The sequence below is a fragment of the Rhamphochromis sp. 'chilingali' genome (genome assembly GCF_963969265.1).
Source record: "Rhamphochromis sp. 'chilingali' genome assembly, chromosome: 6".
Lineage (NCBI taxonomy): Eukaryota > Metazoa > Chordata > Actinopteri > Cichliformes > Cichlidae > Rhamphochromis > Rhamphochromis sp. 'chilingali'.
Genome location: NC_137933.1, coordinates 32,084,097 through 32,102,730, shown reverse-complemented (window position 1 = coordinate 32,102,730; position 18,634 = coordinate 32,084,097).

Sequence of the window (18,634 nt, the reverse complement as noted above, 5' to 3'; positions counted from 1 at the left end):
AGGAGGCAAGGAGAGAGGTGTCTGTGTAGAAGGTCGTGTTATAAATTGCATTTAGACCTCATTCTGGCAGTTTAACCACAAATGCTGTTGAAGGGCAGTTTACTGACAGGAAGCCATACATCCACGCCTCCTTGAGGGTGCAGTACCATAAAAAAGTATGAGCAGGTCTTCTCCTATGAGTATACACGTTTCAGCTAAATGGTAAAGTAACGGCACTTTTGTTAATTTCTTTCCCTGTTTACACATACAGAGACATTTATTTTGCATGATATTACATTATGTTATAGATAGACACTAGGTGATTCATAGGCAAGGTGCTTATTATTAGGTATGAAAGTAAAGCAGTACTATATGTGAAACATAATATGCTAATCTATGCATCACAGCTTACTGTTACTTACTGCACTTTTTATAGATTCACTTCATGAACCAGTCAGACCTGCCCCAGCCATGCAGCATGCCTTGTACTGTTTATCATGCAACATTTGATCCTATTCAGAGGAGAGCTTTTTTATTGATGCTTGTAAAAGCGCTGTCTCTCTGCCTTCCAAATTTCAAACCTGTAGCTCATTTGATAAAATTGTGTACCAAGCACGCTTTCTTCACACGCACTAGAAATATATCACAGACAGTACAGGTGGAGATACGGAAAGCCTAAAGTTATGGCTATATATTCTATACCTTTTGAGGTACCTTTGGAGCAGTGAATGGGTTGGAAGGAGATTTTGTGCTGCAGCCACAACAACATGCTGCAGCCAAGAAAGCCATCAGCAAGAGATCAGTCAAAGATGAATTTGGCTAGCTTTCTATCGCTGTACACATGGCACTGACATTCAATAATCTGTAAAGAATGTGTAGGGTATACACTTTGCAACCAGGATTGGAGCATGTGATACCTTATCTTGGAAATGCTTCAGTGAAAGAATGAGCAGCCAAATTTGGAGGAGAGTGGGAGAACTGGGCAACTTCCAGTCGCTGTAATGCCCAAAAACTGTCTCAGAGAACAGAGTCTTTACTGGGTTAGAAGGCAAGCTTACAGTAAGGAGTCATTCAGATCGCCAAAAGAATCCATAGTGTAAAATAGGAAAATAAAAATCGATCAGTAGAACGAAGGCCAGTGCATTAAAATAGGATAGTTTTGGGTGGGATTTTGGTTTTGCTGAGAAACATGGAAGTAGATGGAGGTAGAGTACGAGCACTAAAAAAAAGGTGAAAAATTCTTTATTAATTAATCTATGTTGAAGGTGTAAATTTGAAACTTTAACCAGAGATAACAAGTAAAGAGGTAAAGAAATAAAACCTCTGAGCGACAGGCATAGACACAATGGGAATTTGAAGAGCAGGCATATATGCCCAGTCAAAGGCTTACTTTTCATTTAACATATATATACTCTCTCTGATCCTGCTGAATTCAAAAAGTAGGATTAGACGGTACAGGTGAAGGAAGTGACTTAACTCTTCCCCTTTAGGCCAAGGTGGCATATATTGCGCATTTAATAGCTGTAAATCTTATCCTTCTAATCTTATACAGAAGGAGGGGAGGAGGCTGTAGCTGAGAAAAAGAGGAATCAAGAGGGATCTGTCGAGTTCACTTAACTCTCAGGTAATTACACCTTAAATTGGGAACGCTGAGAACACCTACGCTCACACACTCTGCAGTTTCTCTACAGGCCGTTCACATAGACACACAAATGCACTTATACCCTCTGTCAGACACATGTCCATTCACAAACACACTCACACACGTAATAACTGACCTTTTGTTTTTTGTTTTTTCTTTCCTTTTGCTGTCCATTCCTCCTCCTTCCCACTTTCCCTATTTTTCTCAATCTAGCTTTGTATCTATTAGGTGTGACATTCCATTCTGCTTTTAATCACCTCTTCCTGCTTTGTCCTTTTGGAGCCAAATAACTTTACAGATGACGGTCATAAAAGCTATACATTTCCTGTCAAAGGCTGGACGTCAGTGCAAATCCAAATTCATGATATTGCCATTCACATGTGCCCTGCTGCTTTTCCTCCACATTTCTCCATCTCAGTGCAAATATTTTAAAAGCGTCCTCATTTCTCACATAAAATCAGTATTAACTGATTTAAGTAGAGAAATTATTTAGTTCTTTAGCAAGTTGAATGTTGAAACACTGAGTGATTTTTTTGAATAATTTAATTATATTGACAGGCAGGCAGAAGATACTTATTTTTAAGTATTAATGTCTTCAGCACAATGTGGGCCACAAACAAAATATATGGATGTAGCGTGGGCATCGATCGTGTGAAAGTGTAAACGTTGATGTGTTATAGGGTAAAAGGAAAAATGGAGATGACTCATATATATAACGTAAGTCATATGGTAGCTACCTTTCATTCATCATTCATGCTGCGGGACTTGGTTTCTTAACCTGGGTCACACATAGTATATCTGTAACATGACAAGTGCTTCACGCCTTGAAATGCAGCATGGTTGGTGGTTGATTTTCCAGTGCGACACATGACTGGCGACGCGACAGCAAGTCAAACATATGTATTCAAAGTCTCAATCTCAATGTGGCTCCAGCGGTACCGACCCCAGGCGGCCGTGAAAGCACTGCCATATTGGGTTGGCTGAAATCACTCTTATCTCGCCCTGGAGAATGTCTTTGGCTGTCCTTGGAGGGGAGTAGTCAGGGATGGAGGGAGGCAGGCAGAGGGTGGTGGGGATGTGGGAGTGGGGATACAGCCATGGGAGCAGGAGGGGGTGGGGGCTGAGCTTTAGGGACTGCAGACATTTGTATTCCTCTCTCATCTGTGACGGCGCTGGAAAGGTGGGGAGGAGGCACAGGAGCAAAGCGCAGCAGGGGCTTTGGCAGGACTGTGGCAGAGGTTCAGGAATCAAAGATGGAATGTTACAAGATCTTTACATCACTTGTCGCTGCTTGGCCTCTACGGACTGGCACGGAGATATTGAAAATAAAGAATGCGATGTCAGATTCAAAGTGAAGGACCACTGAAAAAAAGAGGAAAAGAAGGAGGAGTAAACACACTCTGGGGAGCTTAATGCACTTTGGATTTCTTTGCAAAATCTGGGGGGTTTTCTTTGTTTGTTTGTTTTCGATTGATACTGCAGAAAACACTGAAATTTTATTTCTGTCTCAGTCTGGAAAAATTTTGTCACACTAAATTCTGGTGTTTTCAACGGTGTATGTGCTTGTTGTTGTTGGGGTTTTTTTTTTTTTTTTTTTTTTTTAAGAAGTGTGCTCAGTGTAAATAATCAATTTACCCTTTATGCTCTAACAGAACAATGAGTATTCACCTTTCAGTCTCTCTCGTGGTCAATAAATTCCCTGCAGTTTCAAGTCTATGTTCAGTTCTATGTGTCACCCCACTTAGTAGATGATCTCAAGCAGGATGACTGAAAAATCAATACCACAATAGACACCCACTATACCTAATCAGGATCATCAAAATGGTTGTTTGACCCAAAACAACTGATCTATTCAGGAGTCTGCTACAGAAACACATATCTATCAGCGAGTGATGATCAAGATGTAACCCTAAAAATGAGATGTGGACAGTGTAAATAATCCCAGAGCTACACTATTGATCCGCTGACAGAGCTAAGTGGCTCAAAAAGCCTCTCTGACATCACTTTACCATTACTGAACATAATGGCTTTTTCTGAGTGTGTGCTATTCATCATACAAACATATATGTTCATGCACACACACACATATAGGCAGAGTACACAGGGACACATCTGATCATGTATCACTGTAAAAGTTATTAGCCGAAAAAGAAGTGATGTTGGTGAGATAATGTGTGTAACTGAATAAGACATAAGATATATTGGTTAGGAAATCAACTAGCCAGTCACAGGGAAAATCCATTGATATTAATTTTTGCTTGATAAATCTTCTAGTTTGTTTATTTTGTGAGATTATTTGTTGCCCATCCTGCTTGTTTGTTAGTGAGAACACTTGTTTATGTTTCTGCTTATTTATTTATTTTTGAATTTAAATGAGATAAAACACATTCATTAATATAAAGCCATAATTCCATCATCTAAATATGTCACATTTAGCCATACAGGCAAAAATCCATCTTTTGAAAATGATGTCGTATTCCTTAGTTCTGTCTCGAGTACTCTGTGTTGTTCAAGGAAAGAAAATAGTGACTTTTTACATTCCTCTCTAAAAACTGTTAAACTCCTTTTACTCACTAGTTCCTTTTATGAACTCTTTGAGCAAAGGAGAATGAGAGCGTATCAAATTTAATACAGAAGTAAGACATCTGTTTTCCAAATGTAAGAAACAGTTTGATTGCGGTGATGGTGGGTGTAATGTCATTCTGCCTGTTTGCGTTCAGACAGTAAGAAATGTAATAAAATCACACGCTATGCAAGATTTTACCATCTTTTTGATCTTAGCTTAATTCACACTGGTCTGTATTATTTGTCGTGAATATTCCATGTTGCAACAATGGCTTTTTTGTGCAGTGCATCAAAGGGATAGCAACTGGAGCCCACGATGTTATTTACATGGTTGTTCAGCTATAGTATTTATCATTGTCAGAATAAAACAAAGACCGATGCCAAAGAGATCCTAGCATCACAGCTTTGTAATTAAATCAACACAACACATGAGCCAACCAGTTCCTCTAACACTCAGTAATTAGCAAGTAAAACAGTACTGAGGCTAATGCACTAATGAGACTAATGGGCAAACTGTGCAATGCACTCCCTGGAATAATGCTGCATTCGTAAGTAGTAAGTAATGTAATCTAATTAACTAAGGTCGTCCATCTACCTGAACAGTCTACAGGAACAACCTTGATATAACCACTAAATTAAGTTAATCAGTTTATTTAAAAAAAAATCATATTCATTTTAAGCTGTTTTGTTCTCTTTTTGAATTGATCTGAAACGGGCCGTATTGACAATCTGGAACATGTTTTATTAAAAACAAAGAATCATAGTGATCTAAAGCTAAGGAAAGATTCTGCAACATGTGTTCTCACACTGCTTTGTTTTGTTGCTTTAATTGTTCACAAACTCTTATTTGCCTAGAATTAAAATGCAGTGTCTGGCAGCGTGTTTTGCCTGGAGAAGAAAAACAGTATGTTAGAAGAAGAAGAAGGAAATCATCTGTAAAGCTTGTTTTTATTGAGAATCGTTTTGGTGGAAGTAACCATGCACAAAGACAAGGATTTCAGTGTAGAGATGTGCATGTGTGTTCATTTGTGTTCTGAATGTGAGTTGGTATATATGCCAATCAAGTATCTTCTCATGGTTGTGACTCTGCACAACTGGGTGAATGCAGAGAAAACTGTCCGCTTGAATTTTCATGCGATGCAGTGCATTTGTGCAATGCAAATGAAGTCAGTAGATCAGAAGCCCAGCAACCTGTCTGCAGAGGCCCTGACCTCTGTGAGGCATTGTCAGAGGTCTGATCAGACGAGCACACAAAAGTGAGGGTAGACATCAAAGTGGTTTATTAGCATGACCAACACACACGCCGGCATATGCATGCATATCCACACACTTAAAACACCCATTATTTTTTTAGAGAAGAGGGAACAGGATGGGGTGACTAAGCCCCACTGTCCAAGTTCTTGCCTGGTTTTCATTGCCTGGAACCATTTTATTTAATGAATGCTCCACAGTTAATGACTTCGCCTGTATAATAGTTTATGGTCGAACTATTGGGTCATGGCCCTGTAATATAACTCACAATTTATCCTTTTATATCATTTGCTTCAATTAAATATATTGTGTGTGGACAGCTCCTGTGGGGTTTTGTTTTATCACCGAATGCTAATTATATTCACTCAGATGGGACATGAGTTGTATTCTTCTGAGAGAATGATAAAACGGTGCCCTTTGTAGAAGGAAACGTATGCGGTGGTCACTGGATCACGCCTGTCCTGCATTTTTCCTGGTCACGTGTCCACCTGTGGTGTAATTGCATGGCAGCACTTTTTTCTTTTTTTGCTCTTTCAATTTTCAACAGAAAGTGCAAAAGAAGAAATATATACTTGAAAATATGTCCAGCATTAAGAACTAATGTGTACTTTTCTCTATGATATGAAAATTCTGCTGTAGTGCTGAAAAAAACACGAGGGTCATGAGATGTAGCCATGGACTGCTATGGTGCACAAGAGTATTTTTAGTACACTGAACCCAGTATCCTCTATATATATCTCTTATACTCTCTGCATGTCTCTCTGTTCTTCCCAGAGCTTCCTCACTATGAAGACACAGACTGTTCTCTCAGGGGAGGAGCTGTCACAGGAAACAGAGAAGGTGTGCATCGCTCCATTTAGAACTCAATTTCTGTCATGCTGAAGGCAGTCAGGGTACATGCAAAATAACTCCAAGTATTTTAGGCACACTGCACAGCTGGGTTAAATAATTTCCCAATACAGCTTGAAGAGGTGTTTGTATAATGCAGCATCTTACAGATCATGTTATGCCAAGGCAACTGCCAAATGGCAGACATGTCTGGACACCTTTCATTTTTGTCCCAAAGGAGCCAGTTGGATTTTCAGCTGTCAACTGGGAGACTTACTTTGACCTTCTACTCTGGTAAGCATTACTTATTCAAATTCCCAGCAGTCTTGTCCACCCATCTAGTTATTAGAACTTTAATGCAAAAAAAAAAAAAAAAAAACACCCATTCAGAGACTTGTGTGCACCCTCACTATATACCCCTTTATTTTTCATTCAAAAAAGTGACTCGTTTTTTTCAGTTTTTCTCAGTTAAATAAGGAAAAATAAAACACAATTAAAAAAAAAAAAAAAAAAAAGCTATTTTAACAGACTCTGTATAATGTATAACCAGACTCTGTAGTGCTTAACATTTCTAGTCCATTATATAAAGTTACATTATTTGAAATTCTGGTCACAGTTCCCAGGTTTCCATAGACAGCAGATATGTCATCCTGATCCTCAAGATATGATCTGGGGGGAAAACAGTCTGAAAGAAATCCATTAAATGGATCAAAAAATCGTCTTTAATTAAGAGCTGTAACAAATTTGACATGTTTGTGCCAGTGCTGAGGAAGATAAACAAATAATTATGGAAATTAATTAGACAACTTCTTAATTTAAGGGATTAAAAGACCATGGCGATTTACTGGAAACGTAAACATCAGAGCTATGAGCCCTGTTCCTGATGTGCAAGGGTATCATCACGGGCAAAATTCTGCAAGTGATCATCACACACGTCTGAAATATACGGGAAAAATTGTAGCTCCCTTTGACATTGCACATACTTATGTGGAGAAAGTGTGGATTTCAAATGGCTGCTATCACCCTAACAGGCTGAGAATTACAGCTGCACCGAGACAACAGTCAGAGAGGAAAGGAAGGGTAAGACAACCGCCCGGAGCTCTCCCGGCTTTCACAGCACATAAAGATACATCTAATAAACTACTGCTAGTTATTGCCAAGGTGGCTTCCCAGAGAAAACAAGCCTGGGTCTCTCAGTGGGAAATATATGTTTGCCTGGTGTGTGCTTTAACATAAGCTTAACGCACAGACTGATTCAATTAGTGGAGAAGTTGTTACTGGAATGGTGTGCTATGTACACAACAGCTGTCATACATTTTCTCCCACAAGGGAGAAATGAACCCAAAGCTAGTTGCAATATAATGCTCTACTCACTACCTCAACAGTGTTAAGCAATGGTGAAGTTCACTCTACTAGATGACAGAGGTCTAAAACACCCTCACCAAGCTGCTAGGTAAAGCCTATAGACGTGTTTGTTTGATCCTATTACAAAAATGCTATCATATAAACCTATTGGTGTTATACAGGATGTATTTTTTTTATGTTAATTAAAAAAAACATGACAACGTCTTCAAAAGTGAGTTTTTCACATTGTCAGACTGTTTTTTTTTTCCCTTTCAGCAGGCTTAGAACTCAGGCTGGCTTTTTCATCCTGTCACTGAACCATACTATCAGATGAAATGTGCCCTGAATTGTTTGGGTCAACAGTTTGAAACAGGTCAGTGCGTCTCTATAACAGGCTTTGATGCTGCCATCCATTCCAAAAACCATATGCTAATAGAACCTTTGTAAGCTCACACCAGGGATGAGCTAAAGGAAAATCTCCTCCAGAGCGAAATGAGCCTTACATTTGCATATGTTGTATATCATTAAGTCATTTTGACATTTCACAAGTGAGAAATTAATCAGTTTTGCCACTTTGCCTCAGAGGGTGGGAACAGAAAGAGATTTTTTCATTATATAATGCTCCCATTTATTCTTTAAAAGTCTTTAACAGACTCCCACCTGAAACGGGGGTGTGAATAGCTCTGCTTAATTGAGCAAGACTACTGAGATCACCTGTCTAATCTCCATGCCACAGGATAAAGAGCTTATCTCAGGCTATGTGTGTAATGAGGCTGCGGTTATGGCTGCCAGTGGCGAGTCATCAGCCACCTAGCATCTTGGACATCCTCCTGTCTCCCAGATTATCTAGCGCACATCCATCATTTTCAGGATGCAATCATTGCTTCTAAAACACTACACCTACAGAGTCTGAGGCATCCGCTGCTGTGCGATGACAAACTGACGATGAAATTGCTTATTATTCACAGCTCTTTGATTGTCGAATATACAGCCAGTCTCTGTATTTCTTTTTAGGGGAATTCTCAAAAGTGTTTTCTCCCCCCTCACTCGTTCTTTCCATTTTCCCCCTCAGAACATAAAAAGAAGATGAGAAGCCCATTGTCTTGTGATAATTTCCCATGGGTGAAGCCCATTGAGTGTTACTGAGCTGTGTCTAATTTGTCCAAGAAGGTGTTAGAGAGGTACTCAAGAATGCTGGATGCTCGTGTTTAGTGGAATGTGAAAGCTCACAGCAGATACCTTCACCATCTGCAGTTCACCACAACGCGGGCATTTCTGCATGTAAACAGAAAACTGTGTCTCTCGGTGCTTGACAAACAGTTATTATGCCCACAGAGGCCACAAAAATATGTTTTGTACACCCCACAAAAGAAAATGAAAAGGGCTGCGGAGATCTGTCTCAAAATTCACCCAAAAAATTCAACCATCACGTTTGTTGAATCAATATGCAATTAGAAGGCAAACAGGTTATTGATAAACTAAAGATTAGGGCAGCAAACCAAGCGCAACATTAAAACACAAGGCAGGGATCAATAATACAATCACAGTTTTATATATTTTATAGCTCATGAAGTACAAATATAAAGAATCATGTTATCTCAACTTTCCAGATTTCCTTAATAGTAAATGTGTTACCCTTCATCCATCAGTCTAAGTATCACTTTGGCAATTAACTCATCAGCAGTCTTTATCCTTACTTGACCTATTGCAGTGGATATTGATGTACAGTTAGAAAAAAGGGAGGAACCTTTTTTCTGCCTTCTGCGTTGAATACTCTGCTTAGACCGATGCATTTGAACTACTTTATTGTTTATATAAAAACATGTCAGTTAGGGCAACATTTAGGGAGCAGCCATCATCAGTTCTGCCTTTGACACGGCATGAAAAACCCAATAAAGCAGTTATTAGTTTTCAATACATGCACAGCCAGTCAATGCTGAAGCATTTGCATGACAATAGCAGTAATGCCTGAAGCCGCTGGGTAACATTTTTCTTGTTTTACATCCCCTCAAAATTGCTGTACAGAGTATTTCAGTGAGAAACACCCCAGAGAGTTTCTACGATTCTCTACAGCTCTCTGCAGCTCCACTATTAAGCAAAATCCATCTTCTATGTAAGCCCTTGATCCTTGGAGGCTGTTTCACCATATACCACAAGACTGGCACTAATAGGCTACTATGAGGCCTGCTGTTAAGATTGCCAAATTCACCTTATTGCACACCAGCGACCGTTTACCTGCTCAGTTGGAGACTTTCTTTGTTGAAGAAATACATTCAGATTTATAATGAAAAAGAAAATGAGGGTAGTTGCAATGGGGGGCTATCGAATCACTCGAACCTCCAGCAAGGCAATCAATATGAGTTGAACTGTTGGGACTTATACTTTCATAATTGTGCTTTGGAATAATTAAATCACATTCAAGCTGAAGTATCACTGACACACAGTAATAATCATTTTACTGATACTGTAACTAGGGGGAGAATTAGGAAAAATATGTAGAGGGTTGTTATTATCGGGAGGTGGAATGCTTGCATTTTTGAAATAATATCAAACAGCACTAATCTTGGTGCAAAAAGAGCTTTAAAATTATACAACCAATTTAAGGTTAAGTCCATTTGATTCAGGGAGTCGTGGTAACCTAATCTTATTTTGATTAGGTCACTACTCAGTGACCCTTATCAAAATGTGAATTCACAATAAAAAATAGTGTCCTCATCACCTCACAGCAGCGTTACTGTATTCGCTGACAATGCTCTGTTTTCTGTTCTCTGTTTTTGAAGTTTTGGCCTCTCTTGTCATGTCCAAACATGGCACTGCAGACTGGCAGTGCATAATAAAGGGACAGTGAAGAGAGAAGAGCAGTACATTTTCATTCGTCAGAGGCCATTGACTGTGTCACGCTGACTGAAGAGGCAGACTTGTGAACCATGCTGCTCTGATTCATCACAATCACACACAATACACTCCCTTGAGTAACAGTGATACTAAACGACCATCTTTCTCATACCCGGAAAAAACATGCAACCCTCAAGAGTGCAATCTGAATAAACATAAAAGAATGAGATGAAAAACAGATTTTTCTTTCCAATCTTACCTGCAGAATATTTTTTAAATATGCCGTGCAAATGGGAAATCCTTACTTCCAAACATACACATCGTGGTTGATCCATGTCTGTTACTGTTGGCAACGACATCAATCACTCAGAATATTCTTTCTCGTTAGCAAAGCTCAGCAAGGCTTTGCACCATCTTCTTAACCAACCCGTGCACACACTTGGATCCCAGTTAATAGGCAGTAAATCCTTATTTTGCATGGTATGACAGCGTGTATTTTATCAAACTGGGTGACACACTTAGCTGGGTTCAAAAGGTAACATGTCAGCTGGAGTGCTTCTCTTGCTGACAAATTGAGGGCTTCAGTGGGAGAGTGATAGGAGAATCGCTAAACCAACACAAGTAGAAAATTTTCCAAGGGGATTCAGTGTTGCAGCTCCTTAATAATTGACAATGCTACAACTTTCATTGTTAAATGTTATTAAATCTACAAAGACGATACACGGGGAAGTGTCCAGTTAGACATGACTGGATCAGAGGACCCCTCAAAGTTGGGAGTGCCAAAAGGGAACAGGGCTACTGCTGAGGAAGGGTCACACTCTGCCAACATCAAACATTTGAGATTAGATCTATTCCTTATCTGAGCCAGTCTGGATATACTCTGTTTACCCTGCAATAACAGCAATACGTGATTTGTGCGAGTGTGAGGAATGAGTTTTTAGGGATACCAGAGAAATGCCTTGAATAATTCCATATAAAAAAATAGAAGTAGGCATCTCCGCCTGGTTCTAGGTCTTCAAGAAGCAAGTAAACCAGTGGTTTTAGTTTGCAGCTTGAGTCATACTACCTATGCAAACCAGCCTTTGACAAAATCTCACACAGTTGTTGATTTTATGTACAAGGAACATTATCAGACTCTACACACGAAAGCTCTGACAAGCTCAAGAATATGACAAATCACCACAACCTTAGGGGACTTGAATATAGTGTTTGGGAGTTAGAAAGAATAATGCTTTTCAGAAAAAGAGGTACAATGTAAAATTTGAACACTGAGCAGAAATTGTTTATGTTTCAAAATACTAATGGATTTAGTGTTTCCGTGTGCAAAAAAGGTGGACTTTTTCTTTTTAATGGTTTACTTTATCAAAATGTTAGACTTATGGCTGAAACAAATGTAAATAGGTGGACAGGAAGGACAATGATATCACAGACATATAGTGAAGCACAATGGTATGAATGTTCAACTCTAGAAAGGGAAATTAATTAAATGAGCCCAAATGGACCTCAAAGCTTTGTGAGGTCTACTTCACAACCAAAGAAGATCAAGAAGTAGTGATTGCCATAGCCATTCCTCCGCAGTCATTTACCTACAACCTTAACCCATTTAAATGGAAGAACATAGAAAGGGTGACTGAGAAAGCCATGGAAGTTTTTTCAGATTTTATCTCAGCTTATAAGGGTTGAAATGTTGTGGGTGAACTAAATACTTGGATGTATTCAAATCCTGTCTGAGGAGCTGTTAATTGTAGAGGAGAGTGCTGGAGTGGTTATCACTTGTCCTAGGCTTGAATCCTCTAGGAAGCAGCTTTATATGGGATGATGATGAGTTGGGATGTTCTCCCTGTACCTGTCTGTGTTCTCTTTGAGTTCTGCTCCACTTTCCTTAAAACTCTAAAGACTGTGGGAGGAATGAGCTGTTGGTTTTTGGCCATAGGTGTGAATGGTTGTCTGTCTCTCTGTAGAGTGGTGAAACTCTGATAGACTGGGTCTACATCGTTAGCCATGACAGCTGGAATAGACTCCAGCTCCTGTGACCCTGAAGCAGATGAGCTGGTAAGAAAAGATTTGTGACAAACGTATCTTCACCAGGAGGCTCAGAGTTTTGGAAACAGTGAATTTTAAACTACCCCACATTTTATAAGGCAATTCAAATGAACCAGCTAAAACCTGGAGATGTGGCCAGTAATTTAATGCATCAGTAGCTGTATTCAAATTATGTAATGATACTGAATAAAAACTTCTGTTAATTTATTTTACTTTTAAAAATGCTATACATTCTTATTCTAGTAAAGTTTATATTATGCTATTTGTGATTCTAATAAATGATCTATATAGTACTTCTATCCTCCTTCTCTCAGACCACAAATTGTTTTGCTTTAAATACTCAAGAAGAAAGACACACACATAGCTAACAAGGTCAGGCTTCACTTCACTGCAACACACTGCACCTGCACCTTCACCATCAAAGCATGTTATATAAACTAAGTCAGCATGTCAATGTCTCCATACACCATATTCAATTCAATTCAGTTCAATTCAATTTTATTTATATAGCGCCAAATCACAACAACAGTCGCCTCAAGGCGCTTTATATTGTACAATAGATTGTACAATAATAGATACAGAGAAAAACCCAACAATCATATGACCCCCTATGAGCAAGCACTTTGGCAACAGTGGGAAGGAAAAACTCCCTTTTAACAGGAAGAAACCTCCAGAAGAACCAGGCTCAGGGAGGGGCGGGGCCATCTGCTGCAACTGGCTGGGGTGAGAGAAGGAAGACAGGATAAAAGACATGCTGTGGAAGAGAGACAGAGGTTAATAACAGATATGATTCAATGCAGAGAGGTCTATTAACACATAGTGAGTGAGAAAGGTGACTGGAAAGGAAAAACTCAATGCATCATGGGAATCCCCAGCCTGCGTCTATTGCAGCATAACTAAGGGAGGATTCAGGGTCACCTGGTCCAGCCCTAACTATATGCTTTAGCAAAAAGGAAAGTTTTAAGCCTAATTTTAAAAGTAGAGATAGTGTCTGTCTCCCGAATCCAAACTGGAAGCTGGTTCCACAGAAGAGGGGCCTGAAAACTGAAGGCTCTCCCTCCCATTCTACTTTTAAATACTCTAGGAACAACAAGTAAGCCTGCAGTGCGAGAGCGAAGTGCTCTAATAGGGTGATATGGCACTACAAGGTCATTAAGATAAGATGGGGCCTGATTATTTAAGACCTTGTATGTGAGGAGCAGGAGTTTGAATTCAGTTCTGGATTTAACAGGGAGCCAATGAAGGGAAGCCAAAACAGGAGAAATCTGCTCTCTCTTTCTAGTCCATGTCCCTTGCTGCAGCATTTTGGATTAGCTGAAGGCTTTTCAGTGAGTTTTTAGGACATCCTGATAATAATGAATTGCAGTAGTCCAGCCTGGAAGTAATAAATGCATGAACTAGTTTTTCAGCGTCACTCTGAGACTGGATATTTCTAATTTTAGAGATGCTGCGCCAATGGAAGAAACCAGTCTTACATATCTGTTTAATATGTGCGTTGAAGGACATATCCTGGTCAAAAATGACTCCAAGGTGTTATCTGGCTTCATGGACAGATAGAGCTGGGTGTCATCTGCATAGCAGTGAAAATTTATGCTATGTCTTCTAATGATACTGCCTAAGGGAAGCATGTATAATGTAAACAGAATTGGTCCTAGTGCTGAACCCTGTAGAACACCATAACTGACCTTAGTGTGTGAAGAGGACTCTCCATTTACATACACACATTGGAGTCTATTGATGATGATGATACAAACCACTGCAGTGCAGTACCTGAAATACCTACAGCGTGCTCTAATCGCTCTAATAGGATATTATGGTCGACAGTATCGAATGCTGCACTAAGGTCTAGCAGGACAAGCACAGAGATGAGTCCACTGTCAGAGGCCATAAGAAGATCATTTGTAACCTTCACTAAAGCTGTTTCTGTGCTGTGATGAGCTCTGAAACCTGACTGACACTCTTCAAATAAGCCATTCCTCTGCAGATGATATGTTAGCTGTTTGACAACTACTCTTTCAAGGATTTTTGATATGAAAGGAAGGTTGGAGATTGGCCTATAATTAGCTAAGACTGCTGGGTCTAGAGATGCTTTTTAAGTAAAGGTTTAACTACGTCCTGTGGTACATAGCTGATTATTAGAGATAGGTTGATCATATTTAAGATTGAAGCATTAATTAATGGCAGGACTTCTTTGAGCAGTTTTGTAGGAATGGGGTCTAAAAGACACGTTGATAGTTTGGAGGAAGTAATTATTGAAGTTATCAATGGTACTAAGAGTAGCTGTAGATAATATTACATCTGTGGGATGATTACTGGTAATTTTTTCTCTAATGATAAAAATTTTATTTGTGAAGAAATTCATGAAGTCATTACTAGTTAAGGTTAAAGGGATGGTTGGCTCAAAAGAGCTCTGACTTTTTGTCAGCCTGGCTACAGTGCTGAAGAGAAACCTGGGGTTGTTCTTATTTTCTTCAATCAGTGATGAATAGTAAGACGTTCTGGCTTTGCGGAGGGCTTTCTTATAAAGCAGCAAACTATTTCTAAATGATGATCTTCTAAATTTGTGACACGCCATTTCCTCTCCAGCTTACGAGTCATCTGCTTTAGGCTACGTGTTTGAGAATTATACCACAGAGTCAGGTACTTCTGATTTGAGGCCTTAGTTTTCACAGGAGCTACAGTATCCAGAGTCGTACGCAGTGAGGAGGTAAAATTATTAACAAGATAATTGACCTCTGTTGGAGTAGCGTTCAGGTAGCTGCTCTGCTCTATGTTGGTACAGGGCATTGAAAATGATAACAGTGGGTGGATTATATTCTTAAACTTAGTTACAGCGCTTTCAGAAAGACATCTACTGTGATGAAGTCTACTCTCCACCGCTGTGTAATCAATTATTGTAAATGTAAATGTTATCAGGAAATGATCAGACACGAGAGGGTTTTCAGGAAACACTGTTAAATGTTCAGTTTCTATACCATATGTTAAAACAAGATCTAGAGTGTGATTAAAGTGGTGGGTGGGTTCTTTTACACTTTGAGAGAAGCCAATTGAGTCTAATAACAGATTAAATGCCATGTTGAGCCTGTAATTTTTAGCATCTACATGAATGTGGACGATAGATGATAACAAGTAAGACTGGTTTCTGAGATTCACAGCTGGGGTGGACAGGTTAAGCATCAGGCTTTCAAATGAATTAAAAGTCTGTCTTGGTCTTTCGTGTGAAAAATTGCTGCCACACCGTCCCCTCGCCCTGTGCTTCGAGATTTCTGGTAGTTAGAATGACTCGGGGGTGTTGATTCATTTAAACGAACATAATCATCCTGCTGCAACCAGGTTTCTGTAAGGCAGAGTAAATCGATTTGTTGATCAATTATTAAGTCATGTACTAACAGAGACTTGGAGGAGAGAGACCTAATATTTAATAATCCACATTTCACTGTTTTACTCTTTGGTTCAGATGTGGATACTGTATTGTTCTTTCTTTGTGATTTTTTTATGTTTAAGTTGTTTATTGCTGGTTTTTAGTTTGTTTTTGTCTGTTTGGGAGCTGACACAGTCTCAGTGGAGATGGGTTTTTTGGGGGGTAACAGGAGGAGAGAAGCTGCAGAGCGGTGTGTAAGACTGCAACTCTGCTTCCTGGTCCCAACTCTGGATAGTCATATTTTGGGGGGTTTAATAAATTTGTCCATATTTCTGGAAATGAGAGCTGCTCCATCCAAAGTGGGATGGATACCGTCCATCCTAACAAGACCAGTTTTCCTCCAGAAGGTTTGCCAATTATCTATGAAGCCCACATCGTTTTTTGGACACCACTCAGACAGCCAGCAATTTAAGGAGAACATGCAGCTAAACATGTCACTCCTGGTCTGGTCTGATTGGGGAGGGGACCAGAGAAAACTACAGAGTCCAACATTGTTTATATAATGTACATCCCCACCTACGTCTGAACAGATGGAAAGATCCACATTTAAGTCAAATTAGTAATTATAGTAATTATAATTATGATGCATTCAGAGCACCAGTCTGCAGCAGCCATCGTTTCTTTAACATTCAAACATACATACATGCTGTTGCTAAAGGAGGTAGCTTTTAAGCTCCCAGTGTTTGTTCTGATTGACAGCCATGGGAAAGCAAGCACAGTCAGACTAAAAAAAAAAAAGCATAACACTGACGCACACAGAGACACAAGGGATGAAACCCCACAGAATAGCATGCATGTATTGGTGCTCTAACCTCTTCTGTATATATTACATCACTTTTGTTCCGAACTCCATTTTTGGTTTGGGCACTGAACTTGTAGAGGTTGTATCTTAAATTTCATTTTGACATTTCGTAACGTAGAGTCTCTAGACATGTTATATACTGGATTAAAGCCTATATTTGACTGGTGTCATGTGTTTAATACCACTAAATCTGTACCAGTGCATATCTTTGTAAAGATAATGGATTAGCTACTGTATGTTTCTCTACTGATTCCCTACTGATTATGGTTGAAAGCAATGGTTTAACTTCAGTGTTTAACTGGTCCTCAGTAGGGCAACAAGTTATGTTAAGCATACTTTCTGTTTATCAGCAGTTGCTTCCCTTCATTTCAAACTGTTCCTGCAGTACATTCACAATGGGAGCTTCACAGTCCGACCACTGTCTTCCGCTGTCTACATGAGCAATAAGATATTGATTTTTTTGCTTGAGGATCTTGTTGTTGATGGACAGTAGACTTTAGTGTTTATTTAGCAAAAGAGACCTGGTGGACTCAGATTTTTTAAAAACAAACAAAAAAAGCAGTGGTGGTAAGAACACGGTGTATATGTGCCAGTGTGGGTGCATGAAAAAGCAGTGAGAACCATTTAGAAAATGCAAAGCAGAGAAAAATAAACATTACATTGATTTGTGTGTGTGTGTGTGTGTGTGTGTGTGTGTGTGTGTGTGTGTGTGTGTGTGTGTGTGTGTGTGTGTGTGTGTGTGTTTGCTACATTTATTTTAGGTGTCAGGAAGCCAACAATGGTCTTGTGTGCTACAGCACAATTTAGCATGACAACAGTGTGTTTTGCATGCAAATATGATTAGGATTCTTTTAAGCTGTTTTCATGTCATCTTGGATTTTGCTCATTACCACTGAGAAATGTATTAGTCAAACTGAACATAAACATACATATTTATATAGAGTGCTTCAGTTATTTCCTCAGCAATTTTTCACATACTGTAATTTCTTTTCAGCTGGTTTATTTCACAGATTCACAGCATAAGTGAGAAGGATTACCAGCTTCTTTTCATATGCAAAGCTTAAATGCTACCAAAAACATTTTTAAAGGATTTGCGAGTAGTTATTGCTGAGCTGTTGTGATAATAAAACATGCAATTACAATATTGAAAACAGTGAGCTTAGAAGATGCTGAACTGTCTATAAAAACTGTTGTATCTTAACACAAAACATTAAGTTAAATGAAACTCTAAAAATATAAAAATGGAGACTACATAGCCTAGTTTCATATTTAGTTGATATGACTTTTTAAAGTTTTTCTTATTTTTTTCAGCCGTCACTGGGGCATTTTCTCTTCCCACATTTTCAGAGCCAGCAGATGTAAAGAGGAAAATAAACTTGTCATATGTCTTGCACTGCATATCAAACATTTGAGTTGCCAGCAGTAACTCCTGAATGCATTAATATTCACCTGGAGCAAACCTAAGCTGTCATCTTGTCTGAACTCTGTAGATGAAAATCCTGCCATGCTAACACCCCTATTACTGTCACCTCGATGAAAGGAAAGTTTGCACCAGATCCTCTAAGTAACTTGTTTTTAATTAGTAGCACTTTGTTGATGATACTCGCAGTTCATTTAGACAGCAAATAACTTGTGCAGTATCAAATGATCACTAGAATAACAGATTCCCTTTTAGATTAAATGCAAATGTGGGAATGTAAGCAGTTTAGCATATTAATCAAACACTGCCGAAATTCTGACTCAGTCCATTTCTTTTAAAGAAGGGGTTGTCACTTCTGTAAGTATGAAAGGTTTTTCTGTCTGTTCTTGTGAGAAGTACTCATATTTTTGCCAATAAACTACCAACATTTCTGACACGGTTTTAATACTATGGTTTAAGCAGGATCCTATATATCCATCCATACGTACATCACCTTTCTTCAGC